Source organism: Acomys minous (assembly GCF_964271855.1).
Source record: "Acomys minous genome assembly, chromosome: 2".
In the NCBI taxonomy this organism is placed as follows: Eukaryota; Metazoa; Chordata; class Mammalia; order Rodentia; family Muridae; genus Acomys; species Acomys minous.
Genome location: NC_140484.1, coordinates 98,001,446 through 98,028,327, shown reverse-complemented (window position 1 = coordinate 98,028,327; position 26,882 = coordinate 98,001,446). Strand labels below are relative to the sequence as shown.

The following is a 26,882-nucleotide window of genomic DNA, read 5'->3' as shown; positions in this document are numbered from 1 at the left end:
TAAACATTGTTGAGACTCTGATAGACTATGGGGATTTTTGAGTTAGACTTAATGTACTTTGTATTATTCTATACCTACAAGTTTATGGGGGCCAGTGAGTGGAATTTGGTGGTTTGAATAGGTTTGGCACCACAGATTCAAGTTTCTAAATGTTTAGTCATGTAGAATGCCTCTAGTAGGAGTTATGACCTTATTGGACAATTTTGGCCTTGTTAGTGGAAATGTATCACTGTATAGGGCAGACTTTGAAGTATCCTGTGCTCAGGATCCACACAGTATAAAAAAGTTTCCTCATGTTACTTTCAGAACATAGTTTCCTGCTGCTGCCTTTGGAGCTCTTGGCCTCTACAGCACCAAGTCTTCCTGAGTGATGTCATACTTAAAACAATGAAGACAATGGAATAAATCTCCGAGACTGTACGACAGCATCAATTAAGCATTTTTCTTTATAAGAGTTGCTTTGATTATAGTGTCTCTTCACAGAAATTAATTCCAAACTAAGACAGAATTTGGTGCCAGGAGTGGAGAATTTCTGAGACAGACATGACTATGAGTTTGGGGTAAGATTGTGGAATGATTTTAGATATTTGTATTAGGAAGGCTATTGAGTATTACAAGCTCTATGGAATGGAGCTGAGAAGATAACAATATTGAGAGCAGTGCAGAGGATGGAGGCATGGTTTGTAAAACTTCAGTGGGAAGTTTAAGGATCACACCAGGGCTGTTTTCTATTTTTATTTAAGAGTCTGTCATCCTGTTAAGCTGTGACTAACAGGATACCTGAACTATTACGATGAAAACTTTTATGTTACTTGGACAATTAATGTTGATTAGCTGGAGCTAGAGAAATTAGTGGTGATTAAGAAGAGGGCAACATCACTGAGGTGAGATCTTCTGGGAAGTGCTTCCTGAGAGCACAGAGAAACTGCATTCCAGAGGCAACCACAAGTGTACTTCATATATGTTGCCAGACATAGTAATATGTAAGAGGCTCACAGGTGGTACTGGTTTTAGAAGCATGAAGGAGACATGAAGAACATGTGACATTTGACACTGGTAGAGGCCAGAATTTGTGAAGATGCAGCCTTAGTGGCAATTGTAGGCCTACAATGAAAGGGATCATGCAAATGAGTGGAGGCCTGGCACCAGGAAGAGAGCCTATGACACGCTATTGGTGAAAGCACAGCACAGTTACAGTAAGGGACCCTGCAATTTTGGAGATGCCAGTACGATGGGATGACCACCAAGTACAGCAGAGGTCAGCGTTGATGGAGTGACCCAATCTCTTTGGAGCAGCTCAGAATATCATGTGTTGATCCCAAACATTGGACATTACTTGTTGTACTGTTGAAGTTAAGCTTTGATAGGTTCAGTTTATAACTGTGCTCTGATTCTTCCCTCTCGAAGATGAAATTTAATGTGAGTTTGATTTAAAAAAAAAAAACAGGAGCACATGGCTAGAAGAAATTAAACTTTAAAATGAGATTTTAGATTTTTAGAGAGACTGGATTTTCTTTTTCTGTCTTCAGAATAAGCTTTATTTTTAATTAATTTATTCAGATTACATCTCAATTGTTATCCCAACCCTTATATCCTCCCATTCCTCCATCCTTCCCTCCTGCTTTCACTCTACTCCCCTGCCCTATGTACGTGATGGAGGGGGACCTCCTCCCCCACTATATGGTCATAGGCTATCAAGTCTTATCTTGGTAGCCTGCCTATTCTTTCTCTGAGTGGCACCCAGCCTCCCCATCGTGGGGAAGGGGTCAAATATGGGGCACCAGATTCACGTCCAAGTCAGTCCCCACTCTCCGCTCAGCTGTGGAGAATTTCTTGTCTATTGGCTAGATCTGAAAGGGAGTTTGATGTTTAGTGCAAGTATTGTCCTTATTGTCCTTGGTTGGTGCAGTAGTTTGAACAGAACCCCTGGGCCCAGATCTACCCATCATCATGTTCTTCTTGTAGGTTTCTAGGACCCTCTGTATCCTTCTGTTTCCCTATTCTACCATACTTCTCTCACTTAGAGTCCAAATAGGATGTCCTCACATCTATTCCAATCTCCTGATAAGTGAAGACTATCATGTGACATGCCTCTTGCACTAGTGTCCAGTTATAAGTGAGTATATACCATGTGAGTCTCTGCTTCTGGATTAACTCACTCAGTATGATCATTTCTAGTTCCATCCATTTTCCCACAAATTCTGGAATTTCCTTGTTTTTTATAGTTGAGTAGTATTCCATGGTGTAAATGTACCACAGTTTCTTTATCCATTCTTCAACTGGGGGACATTTAGGCTGTTTCCAGGTTCTGGCACTTATGAATAAGGCTGCTATGAGCATGGTTGAGCGTATCTTCCTTTTGTGTGGTGGAGCATGTTCTGGATATATTCCCAGGAGTGGAATAACTGGGCCTTGTGGAAGCCCTGTTACCAGTTTTCTGAGATAGTGCCAGATAGATTTCCAAAGTGCTTGTACAAGTTTGCACTCACACAAGCAATGAAGGACTGTTCCCCTTTCTCCATATCCTCACTAGCATGTGCTATCACTTGAGCTTTTTATCTTAGACATTCTGATGGGAGTAAGATTGAATCTCAGAGTCATTTTGATTTGCATCTCTCTGATGACTAAAGACATTGAGTATTTTTTAAGTGTTTCACAGCCATTCTATATTCCTGTTAATAATTCTCTGTTTAGTTCTGAGCTCCATTTCTTAATTGGGTTATTGGGTTTGGTGGTGTTTAAATTCCTAAGTCCTTTTATATTTTGGATATTACACCTTTGTCAGATGTAGGGTTGGTGAAGATCTTTTCCCAGTCTGTGGGCTGTTGCTTTGTTCTGTTGACAGTGTCTTCTGCCTAACAGAAGCTTCTCAGCCTCATGAGGTCCCATTTGTTAATTGTTGACCTTAAGGCCTGGGTTGTTGGTGTTCTGTTCATGAAGATGTCTCTTGTGTCATATATTCCAGGCTCTTCTGCACTCTTTCTTCTAACTGATTTAGTGTCTCTGGTTTTATGTAGAGGTCTTTAATCCATCTGGACTTAAGTTTTGTCCATGTGATAAATAGGGATCTAATTGTATTTTTCTACATGTAGACATCCAGTTAGACCAGCACCATTTGTTGAAGATGCTGTCCTTTTTCCATTGAGTAGATTTGGCTGCTTTGTCAAAAATCAAGTGCTCATAGGTGTGTGGATTCATTTCTGGGACTTTGATTAGATTCCATGGATCAACCAGCCTATTGCTGTGCCGGTGCCATGTTGTTTTAGTAACTGTTGCTCTAAAGTACAGCTTGAGATCAGGTATGTAGATATTTTGAAGAGATTGAAATTTTAAACTGTTTTAACTTGTAAAGACTGAAGGACATCTAATGTTTATCTTTTTAACAAGGGATCTTGTTGATGAATAAGACAAAAAGGATTGTGGCTTAATAGTGATGTGTTTGTGTGTCAAGTTCACCAGCGTTCAGTTGCATTGGCTGGTTTTGTGTGTTAAACTGACACAATTATTCATCAGAAAGTAAGAAACCTCAGTTGATAAAATTCTTCCATGTGATCTTTAGGTAAGATATTTTCTAATATAATAAGTGATCAATGGGAGAGCCTCAGTTCATTGTGTGTGATGTCATATGTGGGCTTGAGGTTCGGCTTCTATAAGAAGGCATGCTGATCAAGCTACGGAAAGCAATCCATTAAGCAGCAACCTTCCATGGTCTCTGTATCAGCTCTGGCCTCCAGTTTCCACCCCTGCTTGTGTTCCTTGTCCTAACTTCCTTTTGTGATGATCAGCAATGTGGAAGTCTAAGCCAAATAAACCCTTTTCTCTCAAATTGCTGTTTGGTCATGGTATTTTATCACAGCAGTAAACACAATGACTAAGACACTGGACTTTCAAGATTCCCATTCCTTTGCAACTGGCACAATTGCAGCCCCTTCAAACTCAGTAGGGAGAATATTCAATGTTGATTGCCCCCTTCATGTCACTTCTCCAGGTCAAGGTAAATGATCCCGGCATTGTATATATAACTTGTAAAAGAAAGGCATTTTCTTGAGAGTTATTATGCTATGTAAAAATTGTATAATGTTATAGAATAAAATGCACATTGTTGGACATTTTCTATAAAAAATGACAAACAAAACAAAAAGAATTTAAATGAAAATCACATATACAGAAACAAAACACTAAATGGGTGCCACAAATTAGTGTGTGTGTGTGTGTGTGTGTGTGTGTGTGTGTGTGTGTGTGTGTTTTCATTACCTCATACATTGATTCTTGTGATGATATACAACAGAATAATACATTCGGTTTCAAAACTGTGGTATTACACTGTTCACTCCATCATCATCATCCACAAAACAAGCACACTTATTTGGATGGTGTCAAATCATTTGATATATTTTCCAGTGTACATGAATAGAAAGAATAAAAAACTAGGAGTTGATCAATAATCTACTTTTTGTCCTAACATCCTTATATATTTCTATATTCCCCCTTCTTTCTTTATAGCCCATATCTCTAAGCCTAGAAAAGAAAGATAAATGAAAAGAGAGACATTCCTGAATCCAACCACACTTTCCAGATAAGACCATTAGTAACTTGCAACCAATTCCCAATGAAAAATAAGCATCTATAGGCCAAGAAAGCAACCAAAATCCTACCCAAGCTCCTTAACAGAAATGGTGAGTCATTCTCTTATGAATTCTTCTGGCTGATTTGGGATAAATAATACCTTTGTAGGGGCCCAAATAAAATTAAACAAGCTAGGAATAGCATTTGTGGTCCTGTTTGTAAATGTTGAGAAATTCCAGTCTTAATAGACATCCTCTGTGTGACAGTCTGAAGTTCTGGACCAACTGTGAACAGAAAATTTCTTTGAAGCGCTCTTGAGAGCTGTCCTGTTCTGATGGAGGACAGCAACTGAAGCACTTGGGGCTGGAACATGAATGATGTAGAATGCCAGCATCCAGAATTCTGTTAAATCCGAACCAGCTTCAAAATCTGGTTCTTTTGTTCTGAAAACATGTAATTTCTCACACACATTACACAGTCATGAAATTATAAGTGTATGAGGTGTGCAGGGTGCCTATAACAATTAAGGCTAGTCCTCTGCTCTTTGCATGAGCAGAAGAAAGATATATGTAAAACTTCATTCATGCCATAAAAAGAATGGCATCTAATCCCAAATCACAGGGATTCTGTAACCAATAAGAAACGTTGTCTATACATAGACATTCATGTCTCAGCCAGTCTTAGAGCTATTCCCATGTAGAGGGATTAGGAATATAAATTATCTGCTTGTTCTGAAGTTTTAATTCTTTACATCCCAATTGTATTGAGTCAAGTCCTCAATTTAAGGCCTTAACTGTGCTCACAAGGTTATTTTTAGTTCATTGGTATAAAATTTGTATATTGATACAAAATAAGTTTAATTTTGATACATTAATGTAGAATTCAAATTAAAGATTATTCTTCACAAACATTATATATATTCTAATCTAATGTGAGTTATTGTGCCCATACCACTCAAATAGAATACAAGGTTTATCTCCAGTAAATTGAAAGAGCTATTGCAGGCTGTTTAGGATAAAGTAAGTTAGACAAGTAATTGTTAATTGATCAAATAATGTTCACGTCAATTACTAGTCTATTTATTTCACAAGAATATACATCCTATGTGTAAGAGATAGTTATGATGCTACAGACAAATAAGGTAAAATTGTTAGATAACGTCTTCAAAAAGCTCAAGAGTACCACAGAATATGGAATTTAAAGATGTTTTAAGGATTCTTTGACAATAAGACAGGTTAACTCCTGGCAACACCCAGCCTACCTCAAAGAAGATGATGAACATCTAGTTGAGTTGTTGGACAAAGGGACTATAACAGAATCCTCAAACAACCCAGGCAGTTCTCAAGATTGCAATTTTCCCTGCATAAGCTGATATGAGACCCCTTTGCTAAAAACAATACCTATATTGATTATATCATGATTGAAATAGAACTTCCTCACCTTAATAGCTGTATATATGGGGATCCATTTTACTAACCAGTTATTCATTTAATAGATATGAAGCTGTCAATAATATCCATGCCCTAGATCCTATATAGATTATCACCTTCCCTCATGATTTATAAATTAACAAATGGACTGCAAAGACAAGACCAAAGGTCAATTTGAAAGAAGAAAAAAAATTTTAAATAAGAGAACTTTCTTCATAGAGATGGTCTCTTTTGAGGAAAATTTGCTTCAAGTTAACCAAAATTAACCAGGACACACAGTTAACAGCTTGTCTCCTTAGTAACTACTTTATTTTTCATGTCTATATCATGTGAAAACTGCATAGATGTCATCATTTATATCAAGATCTTAAGCTTTAAAGTAAATATATCGTAGGAAGAATCCAAAAGTAATAATATTACTAGTAGTTTTCTTTCATTTGAAGATAGTTTTACCCAAGATTTTTAATTTGAAAGAACTTTAAAAATTACCAGGTGATACTGTATTTCAATCAGCTAAAACAATAACATCCCTAAGATGAAGAGAATGGGGTCCATGGTGTATAGTTCTATGTCAATGTGAATTCGTCCTTGACAATTAAAAGAGAGATGCAGCTTATTAAAAAGTAGACTGAATGTTGGTAAGGATTTTGAAAGAAGCTTGATTTTCATATTACATGGCATGTGAAGAACAATTTGGAATATAGTGTCTTTTTGCATGCATTTAGTCAAGCAAGTTAGTGTTTACAGATGTTTGCATGAATGTAAGTACATAGCCTCTCTGATAGTCAGTCTCTTTCTTTGATTGAGTACAGCTGTCAGTTATTTCAAGTCTATCCTCATGTCTTGACAACAACAGGCCTCTGAGAGTTTGAAAGCCTCTCCTGACACCTGCATAACCACCCAGTAGAAGTTCCAACATATACAGAGAGAGTTACTGGTACCCACTTGCTCTGCTCAGATTTCTTTCTATTGCCCTTGATTCACTCCATGGAGTTTACTCTTATCTTGGAAAGTCAGTTTGAGTCCATTATGGCTCTAGTAAGAAACAAACTAGGTTTCAAGGGAATTAAAAGAAGATAAAGAGACAGATACTTGTGCACACTGGAAATCTTTTTTCATTTACACTGAGATCTGCAATAGGGAAATATTAGTATTAGAAGCTGAACAGTTGAACATAAACATAAACATAAAGGAAATGTCAAGAGTTGTGTGTTTAGCTCAGTCAAGGAGGCAGGTTCAGCTAATCTCTGTAAGAGTAGGCTCTCTAGTGGTGTAGTCTTTACTGCATGCATGTAAAGGGCAACAGCCTATGGTGGACCTTTCTGAATATATTTTTTATAACTCATACACTAGAGAAAAGATTTACCATTCCTCTGAGCTTTATCCTGGCAACTCAAGGGAGGGACGGAAAAAGCTTTCACCATAGGGCTGGAGATAAGGTGTCTTTGTCATGTCCATGCTCAGATCAACAATACTAATTCACTCTGGGCTTCCTCTGCTTAATATATCTGACTTTTTCTTTTATGGTGTATGTTCAGTGGGTAATTTTAAGCTTATACCAAGGTCATTTTGCGTAATAAAAAATGAAGATGTTATGAGGTTCTATGCCAAAAAAAAACAAAAACAAACAAACAAAAAAAAAGGAATGTTGTTTATCAAATCCTAATAAAATAGCACTGGGTTCTTTTTGCGTTGATCATCTAGTGCTGGATAAGGAATGTGTCCTTACGTGTGGTTTAAACCCTCAGTGAGTCTTTGTTGGAGAAAACTACTTTTTTCTTGGCAAGTGTTTATCAATTGAAAATAGCTTTTGGGTTAATGACAGGGAACTTTTACACACTTATCTTTTAATCACTATGACACTATCTAGCTCAGACTTGTGGTGGCCTTGTGCATGCTGCCACAGTTTCTATGAGTTCATATATGCATCATTTCTGTTTTGTTTAGAAGTTCTTGTTTCCTTAGTATCTCTGATCTCCACTGGATCTTCTGCTTTTTTGCCTCCTCTTTCACACTTAGAGGCATGGATTTTTCTAAATATGTTGTGTTAAAAACTGTATCTTCTAAGATCTCTACCTCTCTGCACACTGTCCAGTTATGGATCTCTGTTTTCATCTTCATCTACTGAGTGAAGCCACTTTTCAGTGGATAGCTGCACAGGGCATATATTTTTTTCATATGGCAGAATGTAATTATGGGTCATTTTATAATTATATTCCTTTAACAGAGCAATACCATATGCTCTTCTCATACATCTATTATAACCACACTCCATGTAACCAGTAGGGCTAGTTAAAGAGTAAGGAGGTAAAGGGAAAAGAAAAGTTTAATTTTTAAAATAAATTTTTGCAGTTAAATCTGGTCATCAGCATGAACTACTTTAAGTTTATTTCCACCACGTTTCCATCTAGTTGATTGTTCCAACATGTATATAACTTAGGATCAGAATTGGTGATGGAGTGAGGCACAAGAAAAAGAGCGAAACAAATCAGAGACAATAATGAAGGCATTTTTTCACTTATAGATCTCCAAGCCAGAAAAATATATGCTGCATAGGGTGGCAGAATTAATTGATTGTTGTAAATGAACAACAGAAACTCATTCATCTAGCAACCATTAGTAATGGTTCAACAGTAGGTAAGAGAAGGGTGACAGAGAGGAATAACATGTTTCGTTGGACTACAAAGAAGTAATTTTTCATCATGTTTTTTGAAAAAAATAAGCTGTATTCTTGGAGCTCATGGTAACTAAGGAAGTATTCCTATGCTCTTCTGCATGTTCTGTGTAGTAAGCATCTTAGCTCAGAGTCATATTTATAACTGTATCCAAATTTCCTCCAGGACCTTCCTACTAGGAAGCAGCTCCACTACATGGTGCCCTGATGGGTCACTTTGCAGAAGTTCAGGAGGCATAGAAATGAATAAAATAATCACAGGTATGTATACCATTCTTTTCTAAAAAGCTTAAGCTGATAACCAAGTGGATGAAGTGCAAGGTATATGGTAAGTATATTTTGATAACTGAAATCTTATGAAATGATGTACCATAATACTACACCAGTTTATAGCTGATTTCTCATAGTTTAAAATGAGAAATTCCAAGTATCAGAAAGATATTTTATTTGACTAATAATGTATTATTGGTAAGTACAGATTTTAAGATAGGCATGAAAAAGTTGAAATGGGACAATTCTTATATAGTCAAATATATTCTTGCTCAAAATCCTTCCATAAGTGTTGCACTCTGTAGTGTTCCAGGGATTGTCCAAAATAGGACATTGAGAAAGAGAGAAGTAAGAGTGGACAGTGAATAAACAAGACTCATGGATATAGAAGCTGAAATATGGTAGTCTGTGTACTCATAAGGCGAGGTAGCTCCACCTCAGTAGTTCCACATGCTTATGATATGACAAATAACAGGACAAATAACGGCGATCATTGCGTATAGATAAACAAAAATGAATGGCTATTGTATACTTCTGAACAATGAGGGAAGTTTAATATTGGCAGAAACATCTCTGTAGGGAAGATGCCTTCAAAATATGCTTGGTGGAAAGATTATGGCTGATGTTCTACACATGTACCATCTACCTTCCCACTCATACCAGATAAAGTGTTTGCAATCTATCTGAATTTCATCTGGTGACGGCTTTGCTACTTATAAATGTGGTCTTGTCATGCCTATGTCAGTTAGGCACATACATAAGAACTTCTCTTTCCCCACAGAAACCTTTGCGATCACAATCTGTATAGGAATTATCATATCTGAGAAAAATAATCAGTGTAGGACTAGGGTGGGAGGTTTTCAACACTTAAATTTCTCTGTGTTTTTTTTTAAATGTATTTATATCTGTGTTCGTAAAATTGTGTGGCAAATTTGAGCATAGGTTTATAGTGGCCAGAGGTCAACATGAATTGTTTTCTTCAAGCTCCACCTTACTTTTTCAGAGGGAATCATGAGCTGTGGTAGAAAGTGCTGGGTCTTCAATAATCCAAACAGATCATGTGTATATGTGAGTGTGTGTACACGTGTGTGTGTTTGTGTATGCCTTTGAGAGAAAGAGAGACAGAGGCATATAGACAGATATGTAATAGAGATTAAAGGTGTTCTTTGATGTAGTAGATCATCATGAAACACATCACCTGAGGAAACTGACACAGAAGAATTGTTACAATTCAGTAGCATTTTACATGTGGCAAGCCACAATCATGAACAGGCTCCAAAAAGATATATAATCTTTCTTGTAATAAATGAGATGGAGTCCCAAAAAACCCACGTACAGGATTAAGCCTCCTGATACCATTGGGTGGTTTTCTATGTTTTCTGCCTTTTCCCCTTCACTTTACTCACTCATGTTGCAGCATACACAAAAGAGGGAATACTAGATCAAAGAGCAGAACTGATAAGGATCCCTCAGCAATAGCAGACTTTTGCTTTCCATTACTAAGCTTAAGATTTCTATCCTGGTTGGTGCTTATGCCATTTTTTATTTTCAGACACACACTCAGTAAATAATATGCATACAGAGTAAAGTCACTACACACAGTATTTTTTTGCCCATCATTTTCATGGCTGGTGACCAGCTCTCACCTGGTTCTAGGCTCTGGCCAGGTGTTTGACTATAGGCTGTTAGTCAGAGAAAGAAGGCTGCTAATGAGGCAGTGGAAATAAAAATACAACACAGTAGGTTTCTAGGACCCTCTGGATCCTTCTACTTTGCCATTCTCCCATGCTTGTGTCATCTAGAGTCCCAATAGGATGTCCCCCCACTGTCCCAGTTTCCTGGTACTTGAAGGCTTTCATGGGACATGCCCCTTGGGCTAATGTGCAGATATAAGTGAGTATATACCGTTTGAGTCTTTCTGCTTCTGGGTTAACTCACTCATTATGATCATTTCTAGCTCAATCCATTTATCCACAAATTTCGGGAATTCCTTATTTTTAATAGCGGAATAGTATTCCATAGTGTATATGTACCACAATTTCTTTATCCATTCTTCTATTGATGGACACTTAGGCTGTTTCCAGGTTCTGGCTATTATGAATAAGGCCGCTATGAACATGGTTGAGCAAATTTTCTTGTTGTGTGCTGGAGCATCTTCTGGGTATATTCCAAGGAGTGGAATAGCTGGGTCTTGAGGAAGCTATTCCCATTTTTCTGAGATAGCAGATTTGGGCCTAGGGGTCCCGCTTAAACTAAGGCACCAGCCAAGGACAATACAGGCTGTAAATTTTAAACCCCTACCCAGATCTAGCCAATGGTCAGAACATTCTCAACAGTAGAGTGGAGAGTTGGATATGACTTTCTCATGTACTCTGGTGCCTCATATTTGACCATTTTCCCTGGAGGGGGAGTCCTGGTGGCACTCAGAGGAAGGACAGCAGGTTACCAAGAAGAGACTTGATACCCTATGAACATATACAGGGAGAGGAAATCCCCCTCAGGAACTGTCATAGGGGAGGGGAATAAGGGGAAATGGGAGGGAGGGAAGAATGGGAGGAGACAAGGGATGGGATAACCATTGAGATGTAACAAGAACAAATTAATAAAATAATATATATCTTGGAAAAAATACAACACAGGCAGAGCAGCTGCTGTGATCCATTCTTCCTTGTCTCTGCAGCTAAGTATTTCTGTTCCTGTTTTTGTTGCTAAGAACTGTACTTTAACTCTGTGGCCACTGACTCAGCGTAAAAATAAATCATTGCTGATTGAGGGTTGGAATGCTGCTTTAGCTGTAGAAAGGTGATTCAGTTCTGCTTTCGGTATCTGAAAGAGACGGGAGACATGGTGCTCTTCATACTCCTTGGGGAAATACATGAAAATTGCTGTGTCAGGGACAGTTGTCAGCTTGTACATTGAGACTTTCTGAGTTTAGAACTAAAACAGTTGCTAACACTCAGTTTCTTTGGTTGAGAGCCTTCTGAAGCAAAAAGGATAACACTTGTATCTTACTTTTGCTGCCATTCTGACACTGTCAATGGTCTCAGAGTTTCTACCTTCATACCGTGTTCTAGCATCAATTATAAAATGTTTCTGGAGAGTTTGTTTAGTCTTGTTTTTGGTTCCCCTCCAATTCTTGAGATCAGTTAATGTGAAAAGACCATCCACATTCTCAATTAAATAACTTGATCTATGAGGAATTTATTTGTCATTTCTACTTTGAATCTTCTGGTACTGTCTATGCTGTCTTCAGAAGCACCCTTTTTCAACTAATCACTTCAGTGTGTTAATTTATAAGTGTTAAGTCAGTTATATTGCTCCTTTTGGTCTCTCTGTAATCACAAATTCCAACTTTCAGTACTGGTATCTATTCTGGCATGAGCCTATGCAGGTCATCTGCAGGCAGATATAGTCTTTTTGAGCTCATATGTACATTAGTCCTGTTGCATTTAGGAGTCAGTTTCTCTTTTGTATCACACCACAGCCTCTGGAACTGATAATCTTTATGAATCCTTTTGTTAAGAGATCCCTGACTCTGTATTTCTGTGTGTGTGTGTGTGTGTGTGTGAGAGAGAGAGAGAGAGAGAGAGAGAGAGAGAGAGAGAGAGAGAGAGAGAGAGAGAGACAGAGAGAGACAGAGAGAGACAGAGAGAGACAGAGAGAGACAGAGAGACAGAGAGAGACAGAGAGAGAGAGAGACAGAGACAGAGACAGTGACAGAGACAGAGACAGAGACAGAGAGAGAGACAGAGAGACAGAGAGAGAGAATATATATTTATCTTTGTGTGTGAGAGAAAGAAAGATAACACACACACAAACACAAACACAAATTAGGTTCTTCTCTCATATAATACATGCAAACCATACTTTCTCTTCTCTGCATTTTTCCCAGATACCACCCATCTCCATTATCCTCAAGATACACTCCTTATCTGTTTCTTTTTTAGAGAGGAGCAGGTCTCCAAGAGACAACAGCAAAACAGTGCAAAGTATGATACAGTAAGAAAAGACAAAGTCCCCGTATTTAAGATGGAAAAGGTAACCCAATATGAGAAAAGGAGTCTCACTAGCAGGCAAAAAGACTTAGAGAAACACCTGATCCAACTGTTAGAACTCCCACAAAAACACCAAGTTAGCTGCCATAACATATATGGGAGTTATATATGTTACAGTAGACCGTCACAGGCACTATTCTTGCTATTTCAGTCTCTGCGAGTGTATGTGAGCACTTCTTGGTTTATTCAAAAGGCTATGTTCTCCTAGTGTATTCCATCCCCTCTGTCTCCCACAATCTTTACTACTACTCTTCTGCATTGTTCCTCATTCTCCAGGAGGAAGTATGTAATAGAGACCTATTTAGACTCTCTCTGTGAGTCTTTGTATTCACTTCCATCTTTTACCAAGAAAATCCCCTAAAGTAATGACTACAAAAGGCACTAGGCTATGATTGTAGCAGAGTATCTTTAGGACTCATTGCATTGGTATTTATTTATTTATTTATTTATTTATTTATTTATTTATTATGTCCAGTCACATTTGGTTCTACCTTAGATCTGTGGGTTTTCCTGTCTCTGGTTTCTGAACATCCAGGCAGTGTAGGGCACGGGATTCCTTGCATGGCTCATGTCTTAAGTTAAACCAAACAGTAGAAGGATGTGAAAGTCATCACATTAGATACTTTCGGTGTTTCATGCTCAACACCAGCTTTGGCTCTATATTTTAATACCCATGTTTTGCCATAAGAAGATTCTCTGAGATTGCCTGACATATGAACTGATCATTTTACATACTTTTACCCAAATGTAGCAATAGAGAACAAGCTACAACAGGAATGAAGACACTCTAGCAAGCCTAAACATGATAAATATGTCTCTGGAAAGACTTGACCTTCTGCCCCACTACTTCTTGCTCGCAAAAAACAGTTAGCTAACATTTCTGTGACTGGCCACCAAGGTTCACTTCCTTGATTGTCAATTTTCCTCCTAATGTGACTAACAAAGTAAAACTTACAAAGTATAAAAAAGGTCAGAAATCAAAAGTCATCTTTTTCTCACTTAATTAACATTCCTAGCTAAAAGTAAATTCCTTTCCAATCACTAAGAGAGGCAGGGAATGGCTGATCATTGTGTGTTTGAGAGTATTAGGCCAGCCTGTTCTACAAAATAAGTACAGAACAAGCAATGCTACACAGAGAATCCCTTCCTCAAAAAAGAAAAGAAAACAGCAACAACAAAAAAATAATCACCTAATCATAAAACATGGTTTCCCCTTTTACCTTTGAAAATAGCCATTTGCTTATGGGTCACATCTACCTTCTCTCTATCCAGATGCAGTTCTTTGTCCCATTCTGGGACAAATACCCCTTCTCCCACCCTCTTGTTCCATTCTCCTTTTCCCTAGTCCTATATCTCCTGCCTCTGTCTCTTATTCACTGACCTATGACCCTCTGGGTAAACAAATATGTTTTTCTGAGAATTTTGTCTTGTGGTCCTAAGACAATATGGATCCCTTCCCTTCAAGTGGATGTTGTTGCAATGGTAATATAAATGTGAGCTAGAAATAATTTCACAAGCAAAATAAGTTCAATTTGTTCAGTTACTTCTTACATAAAAATGAACAGAATATATATATATACTTTGTGCATGCACGTGTGTGTGTGTGTGTGTGTGTGTGTGTGTGTGTGTGTGTGTGTTTCTCAGAAAGCTTGAGAACAGGTGATGGGTTTCCCAGGCCTAACATACAACACTGTGATGAAACTGAACTTATGATTAAACTCCACTTCCCAAATTCCTGTAGGAAAGATTAATAGAGGCCTTCTGTCATCCAGAAATTCTCAAATCAGGCCATCATATGCACATCAGGGATACTGTGCTAATCCAAGAGCAAATTCATCAGGGTGACCATTTCATTCATTATCCAGATATCTTTCTAAATACTTGATATTAAATTTATTTACCTATATTGAATTGAATTATTTGGCTGTTTATGTTAGTATAATCAGGGAGCTGTAAAGAGATGCAGAAAAGATGAAATTAGACAAGCAGTTGCTTGGGGTTGAACAATTAATGAGAATGCAACTTAGGAGGCTATCATTCACATTTCATGGATGTGCAGTTATTTCCTTTATGAAGCATCCTGCAGTATTTAGAACCATTAGCCCAGTTCCCAGAGTCAGGTATGTCTTTGAAATTCTCTTTAGTTTTTTTTTTTTTAATTTCCTTTCTTTTTATCTTTCTTTTTTCTTTTTTATTATTTTTCTTTTTCACTTATACATTTATATTATTAGACATATATACAATAAACTACCTACAGCAAGATGAACAATGAAACAATCAGGAAATATATAAATGTTGCATTCTTAGTGTTTTGGCTATTTGTACTTGGCAATCTTGAATATAACATCTTTCCTATCTTGGTGAGTCTAAAATTCTGAATGTAAATCAATATGTATCATATCTCATCTTTATCAACTTAAAACATCTATCTAGACTAGAAATGTCTTAAAGCCTGAATAATTAAGCTTAATTGTAAAATGAAACTATCAGTTCTATAACCACATCAGAGACTTGAGAAGGAATAAATTTAATTATCTGAGTAGACAGGGAGTTCAGGTTAGCAGCTTGCCAAATGAGACTATGACAGGGACAGTTTGTGGCCTGTACAGTCACTCAAAACTTTTCATAACATTGGAACATCATCTTCTGCCTTCTGGCCCAATATATCTGACAAACATATTTGTGAGGCATTAACTATTGAGGACATGCTTACCCTGTCTGAGAGGAGTAGAGTTTGGCCATTGACTCTGCCTGCATCCACGCTTGCCCATTTTAGGCAGAATTCTGTCTATGTCAGAAATAAAGACACTTTTCCTGGTGTCTTGTTTGCCACATTTGAAGCCAGCTCCATAAGGAGGTTCTATTGTTCTCATCATCTTCTCTGACATACGCTGGGTGTTGTCAGGTGTTAACCTGTCTTATTGTCACAGAATCTTTAAAATAATAAAAACATCTTTAAAGGCCATATTCTGTAGGTCTCTGAGGCTTTTGAGGACCTTATCTATTTTATTTTACCTATCTATAGAATCATATCTATGTGTAAAAACTAGGATGTATGTTCTTATTATAAAAATGACCGTGATATGATCAACTAACAATTAACTTGTAACACTTAATTTTCCTAAGCAACCTGCAATAGCATTTTGGAAGCATTGGAAGTAAACTTTGTATTATAATTGAGTTGTATGTGTACAATATTTCATATTAGGGTAGAAATATATTTAATGTGTTTGAAGAATAATCTTAAAATGGAATTCTATAGCTATGTATCCTAATTAAGTTTATTTTGCATTAATATGCAAAATTCTCTTCAAGTGAATTGAAAAATAACCTTGTGAGTAACAATTAAGACATTAAGTTGAAGAGTAGGTTCACTAATCGACTTTTTGTCTTATCATCTCTATATATTTCTACAGTCCCCCTTATTTTTTCTACCCCATATCCAAACGTAAGTAATAGAGATAATGGATATGAAAGACATCCCTGAGTCCAACCTTGTTTTCTCTCTGAACAAAAACAATAATACGTTATAACTAATTCCCAAAGGAAATAACCCTCTATAGCCAAAGAAAGCAACGCAAAACCTACCTAACCATCCTTTAGGAAAATGGAGTCCTGTTCTCTTAAGATTTCTTCAGGTTGATTTGGGAAGAATAATACCTTCATAGGGGCAAAAATAAAGTTGAGGAAAATGGATAACCAAGCTAAGAATTGAATATGTGGTCCAGTAACTAAATGTTGACAAATTATAGGCTTATTTAAAGTCCTCTGTGGGACGTTCTGAATTTCTGGACCAATTGTGATCTGAAGCTTTCTACAAAGCTGTCATGTTATGATGAGGAACAACACCTGTAGCACTGTTGCTGGAACATGAAGGATCTAAGATGTAAGTGTCTAGCATGCTGAGAGGAATGAATCCTTTTAGATCTGATCTAGCATCAGTGTCCGGATCTTGTGTTCTGAAAATACATAATTTCTCACAAGCATTATATAGACCCCCTTTCTCCCTCATTCCCTCTTGCTCCCTTTCCTTGTCATGAGAAAGGAGAACCCTCCTCCCCTAACATCTAACCTCAGCCAATCAAGTCTCATCTTTTCTACCTGTATCCTCTTCCTCTGCACTGCCTGGGGGAAGTGATCAGCCGTGGCAGGACAAACTCGATGTCAGAAGTAGTCCCTACTCCCCATATTTTGGGACCCATAAAAAACTGTGCTATCTACTACATCTGAATGGAGGGTCTATGTCCACATCATGCATGATCTTTGGTTGGTGCCTCAATCTCTGTATTGTAATGTGGTTATACTATACTATGTGGCTAATATCTGTTTATGATTGTATATATACCATATGTATTTTTCTGGGTCTGGGTTACCTCATTCAGGATGACCTTTTCTAGTTCTATCCATTTGCCTGCAAATTTCAAGATTTCCTTGGTCTTAATAGCTGAATAGTAGTATTCCATTGTGTTTTTATCCACTTGGACTTTATTTTTGAACTGGATGATAAATATGGACGTATTTTTTTTACAAGTATACAGCACCATTTGTTGAATATGCTGTCTTTCTTCCATTGATTGGTTTTGGCTTCTTTGTCAAAAGTCAAATGACCAAGCAGGGTGAGAGTGGCACATGCCTTTAATTCTAGCACTTGAGAGGCAGAGACAGGTGGATCTTTGTGAGTTTGAGGCCAGCCTGGTCTACAAATTGAGTCCAGGACAGCCAAGCCTACACGGAGAAACGCTGTCCTGAAAACCATAGAATAAAAGAAAAGAAAACAAAAATCAAATAGATTTATTTCTGGATCTTCAGTTATTTCCATTGGTCAAAAGGCCTATTTCTATGCCAGTACCATGCTATTTTTATTACTGTTGCTCTACAGTACAACTTGAGGTCAGGGATGGTCATTCCTCTGATAGATTTTTTTGCTGTACAGAATTGTTTTAGCTACCCTGGGCATTTTATTTTTCCATATAAAGTTGAGAATTAATCTTTCCAGCTCTGAAAAACATTGTGTTGGTATTGTAATGGGGTTTGTATTGAATCTGTAGATTGCTTTCTGCTGGGGGCCATTTTTAATATGTTAATTCTCCCAATCCATGTGCATGGGAGATCTTTCCATTTTCTGGTATCTTCTTTAATTCCCTTCTGTAGAGACTTGAAGTTCTTTTTTTCATACAAGTCTTTCACTTGCTTGGTTAGGGTTACACCAACATACTTTATATTATTTCTGGCTATTGTGAAGGGTGTGGTTTCCCTAATTTCTCAGCCAGTTTGTCATTAGTATACAGGAATGCTATTTTTTGTATTAATTTGTACCCTGCAACTTAGCTGAAGTTGTTTATCAGCTATAGGAGTTCCTTTGTGGAATTTTAGGAATCATTGATGTATACTATCATATCTTCTGTGATTAGCAAAACGTTAACTTCTTTCTTTCATATTTGTATCACCTTGATCTACTTTAGATGTCTTAATATTCTATCTAGGGCTTCAAGTACTATACTGAAGTGAAATGGAGAGATGGGGCAGCCTTGTCACGTCTCTGATTTCAGTAAAATTGATTTAGGTTTCTTTCCATTTATTTTGATGTAGACTATAGGCTTGCTGTATATTGCTTTCACTATGTTTAAGTATGTGCCTTTTATCCCCAATCTCTCTAAGACTTTAGACATGAAAGGATATTGTATTTTGTCAAATGCTTTTTTACCATCTAAAACAATGATCAGGCTATTAAAAACAAAGAAATCCCGAATTTTTTGGATAAATGGATGGGACTAGAAGTGATAATAATGAGTGAGTTAACACAGAAGCAGAAAGCCTCACATGGTATATACTCACTTATAATTGAGCACTAGCCCAAAAGGCATGTCCCATGAAGTCTTCACTTACCAGGAGATTGGGATAGATGTGAGGGCATCCTACTGAGACTCTAGGTAAGAGAAATATAGGAGATAGGGAAATAGAAGGAATCAAAGGGTCCTAGAAACCTACAAGAAGAACATCGTGATGGGCAGATCGAGACCCAGAGGGGTCTGCTCAAACTATTGCACTAACCAAGACAATACAATAGTAAACATCGAACCCCTACTCTGATCTACCAAATGGACAGGACATTATGCACAGTTATGTGGAGAGCGGGGACTGACTCTGACATGAATCTTGTGCTCTATATTTGACCACCTCCCTTTGGTGTGGAGGTCTAGTGGCACTCAAAGTATGGATAAGCAGGCTACCAAGATGAGACTTGATAGCCTATGACCATATAGTCAGGGAGGAGGTCCCCCTCAGTCATAGACCTAGAGGAGGGGAATAGGGTAAAAGTGGGAGGGAGGGAGGAATGGGAGGATACAAGTGATGAGATAAGAATTGAGTTATAATCTGAGTAAATTAATAAAAGTAAAATAAAATATTAAAATAAAAACAACAGAAACAAAACAAAAAAAAAGTTCTGTGGATGTCTGTTAGGTCCATTTGATTCATGACTTCTGGTATCTTGATTATTTCTCCATTTAGTTTCTACCTTGAATATCTGTCTCTTGGTGACAGTGGGATGTTGAGGTCTCCCAATATAATTATGTTGGGATCAATGTATGATGTAAAATGTTAAAGTATTTTTTAGGAATACAGGTGCCTTAGTATTTAGGATATAGATATTCAGGATAGTAATGTCCACTTGGTGGAATTTTCTTTTGATGAGAACAAAGTGTCCTTCTCCATCTTTGTTGATCAATTTTAATTGAAAGTCTACTTATCAGATATTAGAATGGCAACTTCCATTTGGTTCCTAGGTCCATTTGCTTGGAAAATCCTTTTCTAGCCCTTTACTCTCACGTAATATCTATCTTTGTTGAGGCCATTGATGTTGAGAGATATTAGTGACTAATGGACATCGGATCCTTTTATCGTGGGCTTGGTTGTGACTCTGTGTGTGTGTGTGTGTGTGTGTGTGTGTGTGGCTGTGCTTGTTTTGGTTTTGGTGTTGTGAGATTATCTATATACTTCATTTTCTTGGGTGTGATTAACCTTGTTGTGATGAAGTTTTCCTTCTACTATCTTCTATAGAGCTGGACTGGTGTTTAGATATTAATTTTGTTTTGTCGTGGAATATCTTGCTTTCTCCATCTGTGGTGATTGAAAGTTTTGTCTGGGTTGGCATCTGTGATCTTTTGGTGTCTGGATGACCTTAGCTCAGGCCCTCTGGCTTTCTCGGTTGAAAAAAAAAGGCAGTTATAATTCTGATGGCTCTGCCTTTATATATTACTTGGCCTTTTCCCCTTGCTGCCTTTAATGTCGGGACAACTTGCTGTCTGGAACATACAAACTCTAAACACCCTCACTCCTATGAATACAAGAGAGAATACAGACTACCTGAGGAACAGAAAGTCCACTGTGGTGGCTGCAGCAACTGCAGCAGGAGGCAGCTCAGACCAGTAAAAACAGGTTAGTAAACAAACGTGGCACTATCCAAAGCACAGACTTGGAGACTCCTCAGTCTAAACAAGTGGGAAGGAAAAAATGAGTCCCAACCCACAACCCCATCCATACTTCATGCCCACCCCTACTGTGGCTGGACTTCCCCCAGTGTTGGGAACCACAAGCTCCAAGCACACTGCACTCTTTTGAGTATTGGAGTAGTGTAGTCCACCTGCAGAACAAAGGATTAATACAGTGGAATCCACACAGCATCTGGCATCCAAGCTACTATTCTACCTTGTGACTGACTCCTCTGAGAAGAACAAGTAGCCAGAGGAACCCTACAAAATTACAGATCCTAGGTAGCAGAGCATGGACAAATATAGATACAGGAAGACATTGTCTTCCAAGCCAGTATAGGAAGCAGCTGCCTTCCAAAGGTACTTACTCCTGTGACTGCTAGTCAGAAAGTTCAAGCCATCTCAGCAGATGCCCAAAGGAAAGAAGAAGAAGACAAATAACAAAAGCCAGGACAACACGGCTCCACTAGAAAGCCCAAACATCAACAAATACACTAATACGGCTGAATCTCAGGAAAATGGCTTCAAAAACTATGCTTAAACAGTTATTTGAGAATTAAAAAGAGGAAACTAATAGATCCTTCCAAGAATTCCAGGATAATACGAAGAAATGAATAGAGGCCATCCAGGAGAAACAAGAAACCCCAAGGAAACAGGTGAAGGAAATGAGTAAAATGATTCAAGACATGAAAACAGAATTAGACAGCATTAAAAAATCTGAAATTGAGAACCCTCAAAATGGAACAATTAAAGAAGGAAGCAGGAATCTAACAGACAATTATAACCAACAGAATCCAATGTATGGAGGAGATAATCTCAATGAGAGAAGTAGAATTAATTGATAAATCTCTCAAAGAAAATATTAAAACAGAACAATTTGTGACACAAAGCATCCAAGAAATCAGGGACACCTTGAGAAGGCATAACCTCAGGATTATAAGAGTAGATGAAAAGGAGGATACAAGTCTCAAGGACAAGAAAATGTTTTCAAGAAAATCATAAATGAAAATTTCCCCATCCTAAAGAAAGAGATACCCTGAACATACAAGAGACCTACAGAACTCCAAGTAGGCTAAACCAGAAAAGAAATTCCTCCCACCACATAATAATCAAAACACTAAACCTGTAGAACAAAGAAAAGATATTGGAATTAGATTTTAACGCCAGCAAAATAGTACCTCAGCAACAGGATTGATGAACTCTCTGGCAATGTGAGAACAAACCAGCATAAAAAAAACAGTCTTTCTTCTTCCACATCTTTATGTCATATTGAGCCAAAAGATGTGACCTGTATTTACCTGTGTGCATCTGTCTCAAATATATCAGATTCATTTATTGACATCCATTGTTGCAAGCAAAAAAATCCCTTATAAGTGTGCCCACTGAATGGATTTATTTAATTTCATATTTAGTAACTTGACAAGCATCTTTAGTCATCAGAACTCATTTGTTGGTGTCTAAGTTTGTTCATTTTTGGTAAGTGAGACCTTGCTTCACATTGCACTCTTCTTAATCCACAAAGTTTCAGCTGAGGCTGATGGTTACACCAACAATTAGACCTGTGGTGACAGAGAAGATTTATAACAAGCACATCAATCAAAATAATAGTGCTTTTGTAGAATGCAATGCTGCCTGAACTGTATAGAGTGCATTCCTATTTGAAACAATTGATCTTAATGAACACTGATACATATACAATATATGGCCTTTTAAATTACATAATAGTTTTATTTAGAATGCACAGTTCAGCAAATGAAAATTTCAAGTAGATTAAAGAATATCAAAAATCAAGTGACCATATGTGTGTGGGTTCATATCTGGGTCTTCGATTCGATTCCACTGATCAACCACCCTGTTGCTAGCCAATGATCAGAACAGTCTCCACAATTGAGTGGAGAGTGGGATATGACTTTCTCACGTACTCTGGTGCCTCACATTTGACCATGTCCCATGGAGGGGGAGACCTGGTGGCACTCAGAGGAAGGACAGCAAGTTACCAAGAAGAGACTTGATACCCTATGAGCATATACAGGGGGAGGTAATCCCCCTCAGGAACAGTCATAGGGGAGGGGAATAAGGGGAAAATGGGAAGGAAGGAAGAATGGGAGGATACAAGGGATGGAATAACCATAAAGATGTAACAAGAATAAATTAATAAAAAAATTAAATAAAAAAAGAATATATGCATGACTGAAATACTAGTCATTGACTTAGTTTTTGCTTATTTGTTTTGTTTTTAGGTTAGGGTAATGTTTCCAACCGTTCATCCTAAGAGAAATACTTCAGGATTTGGTGTGATCCATGAGTTTGCTTCTCTTCAAGTCTTGAGATAATCAGTTTTATGACATTTTTCACCACTCTGTCTTTGTTTTCCAAAAGAATTCATTGCAGTTACTACAAACAGGCAGCTTGCACTTTTTCCTTTTATCCACACATGCTCAACCACAGTGAAACTTTTGACACAAAACAAGAATACAAAATAACATAGCCAACATGACATATTAAGTTCAATAATAAGATTTCTTAATTCTGTTTCAAGGTTGTTTAGATTGGCACATCCCAAAAATTGAAAATTTGAGAATTTAATGTGGTTTTTTGCAAAATAGTCCAACTAATTTGGAGAGATGTCTATTCCAAAAATTTACTTACATTATTAAGAATCAGCTCGGTATTATTTATAGATGCTTTTGTAAAAATCTCAATCAGATATTCAATCAGATGTGTTAGTACAAACATTGCATTGTTTGATATGTCTTCTTATGTGTTTTGGTCTGTTTGTTTTTTGTTGCTGCTAATATTCTTCTTTTTGACTATTATTTAGTGGTATTATTACTTTAAGTGTATCACTATACTGATATTTATAATATCTTAAAGGAGAATAATAGAGCAGTAAATTCAACTTCCCAATGATCTTTGTAAAGATAGATAGATAGTAAATTTAGTCTGCCTTGTGTTAAATCTCTGTAGAGACTATGAAGATAGCATTAATGTGGTGGTTTTCCTATACACAGCTTGTCTTCTATTGGTGAAGATTGCTCCAGCACAAGTAGTTCATGAATTCTGGGATGTTATCACTATTTGAGCTTTTTTTAACATTTTAAACTACATTTCATTGCTGAAGCATATTCCACACATTTATACTCAAGTTAATTCAAGCATATGAGAATTTTATAAACCATTATATTTTTATCATATACAAATAATGCATATACCAGTAATCAAAAATTAAATATGTCAATTTTTTCATGTATAGTCATCTTTAACATTCCAAAATCATCAATCTGTAGAAGCTGTAATTTTTTTTATCTTAGTGTATGTTCCTGTGGTTGGTACAATCATAACCTGTACTTTGTTTATAACACACTGTTGTAGGCTTTGAACTTTTTCAATCCTATTTTACTTGAGGTTCTTTAATGATTACATCTCCCTTCCAACCCACCTACCCTATGTAGGAGAGAAAAGAGGTTAATAGGAACAGAAGAGATAGACCTTTTTTATATTCAGTTCCTTGGAGGGATTCCACTGGCATACTTGGCAGGATTCTAATACACCAGTTAAACAGTAAACCAGAAGTTCAGTGATGGTGACTGCAACTGCAGTTGCTGGAATCCGAGACAGCAGTTGGAGCCCAGAACATTGAAGCCCTCACTGGAGCAGTTTTCTCTAGGAGTGTCTTGAAGTGGAGTGATGAAGAGCCAAGACCAAAAAAGCCCCACCTCTTGTTTGGGCATATATACATCAATACTAGGATGTTTATCAGTTGGCAAAGACCATCCTCTCACTTAAGGCAGTTCCTTTTCCAGTGGAGAAACATCACATGTTCTCTCACAAGTCTATTTTCAGGGGGAAAGCACTGCACACCATCACACAAGTCTGTTTTCCATCCCATGCTTGGGATCAAAACAAGAACGTGATTACACCCACTACAAACTGTGAAGTTCGTTTTTTGTTGTGTGATGAATGATATGTGTTTCTTTATTTAGCAATTTATATATTATGCAGGTTTGTTCACATAGTTACATATTACATACATACATCTGGATGCTAGAACTCTATGTCTAAGATCTTCCAATGTTGCTATGCATATTAATTTTGGAGATAGAATCTGTCACCAAAATAGAAATAATTATTAGTATAGGCCAACTGGTCAGTAAAGCTTGAAATCTCATAATCCTCCCTTAAATCTTTGGCATATATTTTGCACTACCCTTGTACCTGGAATTTTAAGTGGTTATAAGGGATCTACATAGTTTTAAAATATTGTCCAGTGTTATATATACTAACTAAGCTATATGATGAGCACCTTTGAGTTTTCTTATGTTTCTATGCATAGGAATATGGGTCTGAAAATTTCTTTCCATGTGATGTTTTTATTTTGAACCTAGTCAGGCACCATTCAAAATCTGTTTCGCAAGCCTCAGCTAAACCATTTGACCTCCAATTTCCATCATTCTTCATGGTCCACATTTGTTTTCCTGAAAGAAGAAAATGAGAGTATTCTATGCACTACATGTTACATGGTAACTTTTCATATAACAATAGGTAATACAGAGCTAAGTCTAAGGTGGGATCCTTATTAGAGACAAAATATAGAATGTGATGGTACTGAAAGCAGTGCTCAAAATAATAGCTATTTAAGGCACACTATTAGTTTTGGAAAACTGAAAAGTTCTCACAATCATACTTTGTTAACCAAGAAGTTTCCAAGACATTAAACTGAAGGTCATGGGAAACTATGTAACATCTTCAAACTCTGTGTAATTCTAATATCACATCAGAATAATTTTGGATCTAAAATTATCAATTGTGTTTAATTCTCCTCCCCTAAAATATAAAAGTTAGCCTGATCCCCAGGTACTAAATAGAAATAAAGAAAGAAATCAACAGAACATCTCTCATGATCCACCTTCCAAAACTCTTTCACAAGCCTCAGATAAAAAAATTAAGCTTCAGCACACTTCCCATTATTCTTCATGGATTTCCCACTCTCAATTTATATTAAAAAGTTGGATGCCACTATCCACTCCACCTTTGTGCTCACACCAGTTTCTAATGTCATCTGGCAAAACAGCTGGTGAATATTCCTTTGATAACATAACTGCTATTAATAAAGTGAGCTTCCATTACAGTTACCTAACATTTGCAAAATAACCTACCGAACAAAAAGAAGATAAACAAATGTTCATATTTGTTTATTCATTCACTCACTTTAGCCCACTGAATCTAATTAGTTCTGCTCAAATAGAGGTGGATTTGGGACTATTTCTAGGACCTTTGACAATCTACTACTATAGGCCATTCCACAAATATGAGACTTCTTTGCCTAAATATGTATTATCAACATTTAGTTTCCTATCATATAACAAGGACCAAATATAAACCCAGTTACCCATCAAAGAATTATTTACTCACTTAATTTTGTGCAATATCCATTTCATGTCTAGGAAAAAATTTCTCTCCTATTTTTGTAATTGTTTTTATGGTAACTTTAATATTAGTTTCATGTTTTATTATGATTTGTTTCTGCTAAAAGAAACATATTGTGTTTGGAAAATCTAAATAGAATAGCATGACAGCTTACATTGAACCTCAACACTTTGCATTGATTCTTTGTGTGTGTGTGTGTGTGTGTGTGTGTGTGTGTGTGTGTGTGTTTTGTGTGTGTGTGTGTGTGTGTGTGTGTGTTCCAATAAAACGTTATTTGTAGAAACATATTGAGCTAGATACAGTTTCCCTTATTGTTGCACAGTTTTTGCATTATTTATCTTAGAAATGCTTTTGTTATTGCATGATTTTCTCCATATAGGTGAATACCTGTCATCTTTAGAAATTTTCTAATCTGTTTCAACTCTTCTTTTTTATTAATTCATTCATATTACATCTCAATAGTTATCTCATCCCTTGTATCCTCCCATTCCTCCCTGCCTCCCGCTTTCCCCCTATTCCCGTCCCCTATGACTGTGACTGAGGGGGACCTCCTCCCCCTGTATATGTTCATAGGGTATCAAGAAATGATCATAAATGAGTGAGTTAACCCAGAAGCAGAAAGAGTCAAATGGTATATACTCACTTATATCTAGACACTAACTCAAAGGGCATGTCCCATGAAAGCCTTCACTTATCAGAAAAGTGGGACAGAAGGGAGGAGATCCAATTGGGATGGTAGGTGAGAGAAGCACAGGAGAATGGAGAAATAGAAAGATCCAGAGGATCCTAGAAACCTACAAGAAGAACATTATGATGGGCAGATCTGGGCCCAGGGGTCCTGCTCAAACTGTGGCACCAGAAAGGACTATACATGCAGTAAACATTGAACCCCTAATCAGATCTAGCCAATGGACAGGCCGTTCTCCACAGTTGAGTGTAGAGTGGGGACTGATTTTCACATGAACTCTGG

The 26,882-nt window shown here is 37.1% G+C and overlaps 1 long non-coding RNA gene across 1 annotated transcript in view; it reads left to right on the top strand.

Annotated features, from left to right (window-relative positions):
- The window catches only part of LOC311593080, an 87,623-nt gene that overhangs the window by 21,915 nt on the left and 38,826 nt on the right, over positions 1-26,882 (top strand). The window contains exon 2 of the long non-coding RNA XR_014777589.1: positions 8,837-8,931. This is a non-coding gene — a long non-coding RNA (uncharacterized lncRNA). The remainder of the gene's footprint in view (positions 1-8,836; positions 8,932-26,882) is intronic.